Source organism: Manis javanica, chromosome 8 (genome assembly GCF_040802235.1).
Source record: "Manis javanica isolate MJ-LG chromosome 8, MJ_LKY, whole genome shotgun sequence".
In the NCBI taxonomy this organism is placed as follows: Eukaryota; Metazoa; Chordata; class Mammalia; order Pholidota; family Manidae; genus Manis; species Manis javanica.
The window spans coordinates 99,416,493-99,420,119 of record NC_133163.1 but is presented as its reverse complement, the minus strand read 5'-3'; positions in this window follow the sequence as shown (position 1 = coordinate 99,420,119).

Here is a 3,627-nt window from a genome sequence, read left to right as displayed (position 1 = left end):
CATCAGACCAAAAAAAAAAAAAAAACACAGGACAAATACAGCCAATTCATTGTTCTGACAAGTATTGTTATTTTGGAGGAAAAACTTGAGATTTCATCTGGCTTTAGTTGTAAATAAGGCTCTTACCAAGTATGTGGGGGTCATCTTCCTTATACCAGCAGAGATGGGAGCAATTGAGTGATAGGACTGTTTTTCTCCCACTCCTTTTTACCTGGTATGTTTAGTTGGTTTGGAGGCAGTTAAATGGCAATAGATTTTGGTTCAAGAACTCCAAATTTATCGGTAGATACTTTGGTTGTTTCTGAATCTTAGCTCCTGCAAATAATAGGGCAATAAACATAGGAGTACATATATCTTTTCAAATCAGGGGTTTTTTCTTTGGGTAAATACCAAAGCACAGTTACTGGGTTGTATGGTATTTCTATTTTAAGTTTTTTTGAGGAACCTCCATACCGCCTTTCATAGAGGCTGCACCAATTTACATTACCACCAGCACTATAGGAGGGCTCCCTTTTCTCCATATCCTCATCAACACTTGTCATTTCTTGTCTTTTGGATAGTGGCCGTTCTGACTGGTGTGAAGTGATATCTCATTATTGTTTTGATTTGCATTTCCCTGATGACTAGTAATGTGGAACATCTTTTCATGTGCTGTTGGCCACCTGTATTTCTTCTTTAGAAAAATGTCTGTTCAGGTCCTCTGTCCATTTTTTAATTAGGGTATTTGTTTTTCTGGTATTGAGGCATATGAGTTCTTTATATATTTATATTTTGGACATTAACCCCTTATCAGATAAATCATTTACTAATTTATTCTTCTGTACTATAGGTTACCTGTTTCTTCTGTTGATGGTGTCCTTTGCTGTATAGAAGCTTTTTAATTTGATGTAGTCCCACTTGTTCCTTTTTTCTTTTGTTTCTCTTGCCCAGGGAGACATGTCCAGAAAAAAACTGCTCACACTTATGTTCAAGAGATTTTTACCCATGTGCCAGTCAACAGATGAATGGATAAAGAAGATGTGGCACATATACACAATGGACTATTATTCAGCCATATAAAGAGAAAGAAATCCTGCCATTTGCTACAACATGGATGGATGCAGAGGGTATTATGCTAAGTGAAATAAACCAAGTGGAGAAAGACAAGTACATATGATTTTACTTATTTGTAAAATCTAAAACCAAAACAAAACAAAATAAACAAAATAGCAGCAGATTGAGACATTGAGAAGTGACTGGTGGCTACCACAGGGGAAGGTTAGTTTAGGATGGATGGGTGGGAAGGAGGAGGATAAAGCGGCACAGAAAGCTCAATCATAAGGTAAGTTGGTCACAGGGATGGAAGTGCAGCATGAAGAATATAGCCAGTGGTTCTGTAACATCTTTCTATGTTGACAGATAGTAACTGCACTAGTTGGGATGTGAATTTAATAATGGGTGTAACTGTTGAACCGCAGTGTTGTATACTTCAAAGCAATATAATATTGTGTATCAACTATACTTCAATAAAAAAATAAACAAACAAAAAGAAGTCCAAATTTACTCCAGAGAAATACAACGTTGGCCCTGCTTAAATCAATTTGGGCCTCCCTCTGTTCTCAGGGCCAAGTTCTAAACATGAAGAAATCCACTTCAATTCCATTCTTATAAAATAACTGCTAAATAGGCAAGCCAGTTAGTTTATTTGGCTAAGACTACAGGGCTAATAATGTTTAAACCTTATATAATCCACATTCCTTCTTATGAATAGCATAATGAAATGGTGAACTCACTGAACCAAAGCCAAATCCCAGGTTCGAAACCAGCTTCTACCACTCACCTGTTGTGTAGCCTATGGGAAAGTTACTTAACTCTTTAGGTCTCTGCTGCCACATACATACAATCAGGAATTGCTCTGAATTATGATGTTTATTCTATTTCCACAGGATGTTAGTAGGCATTACTTGTTCAAATAAGTTTAAGATATACTAGTTTAAATAAAGGTCAAAATGTTTATTCATATGAAGACTTTCCAACACTTTAATGCTTTGCTTTTTGAATCTCTAAGAAGGGACTATAATGTGCAGCAAACAAATTTCACCGATAACTCACTTTTTTCCTTAACCGTGCTAGGTGTCTCACTGAATATACTGTTGTAAATAAACTGTTATTTCTAGCATCCACATGGATGAATTTAACAGTTGAAGAAAGAAACTGAGGGCAACTTCAAACAGGGACTTTGAGGAAAATAAATAAAGTGACTCTTTATAAAGGTATAGGCAGGGTTTGGGGAAACCAAAAAAGGGTCATCAACTGCACTGGGGCTAACACCTGGGAGCCATTACTAACCCTAGGTGAAAAGGGGTGAAAGATAGAGCAGGGACATAAAACTAGAGGGTAACTGAGATAACTGCTTGGAAAAGGACGCCCGATAGGATGGCCTTCAGTAGGACACGGTCAAACCCTTGGTGACCTGATAGGAAAGAAGCTAGGGAAAGAACAGAATGTCATTTTCCTTTCAACCTCCAACCTCTTGCTGGGGCTTGCATTGTTGAACCCAACCAAACGCCAGAGGGCAACGGGACCTACCTCACAGAGCAAAGAGCAGAATGGAAAGGAGTGGAGGATGGATCCAAAAGGGCAAACAGAAGCTACTCAGCACAGGGGGCTCCATTCACAAGGAGACAGATTAGGTGACTAAATGAGCTCTCACCACTCCTCTTTCCTTTGCTGGCTTCATTCTAAGGCAAGTTCTTGCCACCTGCAGCTCTGGGGTTCTAGCATGCTTTGTTCACGTTCAAATAAAACAGTAAAAAGAGTAAACATATATACAGCACTTACTATGTGCCAGGTGCTCTTCAAAGCCCTTTAGATACAGTAACTCAGTTAATCATCATAATAATCCTATGAGGTATTACCTTATTACCATCTCTTTAGAAATAGTTTACCATCTCTTTAGAAATGTATTATCATCGCTTTAGAAGTGAAGATACTGACAGGACTAGTAAGTAGAAAAGGAAGAGCTGAAAGCTGAAATTTAGATTCAGGTGGTCTTGCTCTAGGCTGTTTTTAATCACTGAATCAAACTGCTTTTTGAGAAATGAACCCTAGTTCTTAAGAGCATCTTTCTCACTTATCAAAAAGGATGTTGGGTTATGTGCTCATCCTTGGATCAATCACTGGGTTCTCTGCTTGCTAAACTGGGTCATATGTCCATCCCTATGGCAGGATGGCAGGATTTTTTAGAATTTCTTCCTAAAAATAAGATGCCAAGATGTAAAATCCAACAAATGCCCACTACAGGCAGCAGGAACCTGAAGACACAGCCCTAGGGACAGGAGCTACAATTTTAGTTTTGCCTGTTTGTTACATACCTCCAGCAACTTACTTACCAACTTCATTTTCAGCAAAAAAGATTCTGATCCCATCTACCTCCAAGTGTGGTATTGAGTGTAGGTGGAAAGATACGAAGCTCTCTAAACAAACATCTAATTATATCTAATGACATAGATATAAAACATTATTAAAATATAGTGATAAAACTTGAGATATGCCAAACTTGAGCAAGTAATTTCTGAAACGACTTTTTCTGTCGACACTATCTCTTGGTCTTACAGATATTATATATGAATATTTTTGAAGAATAAA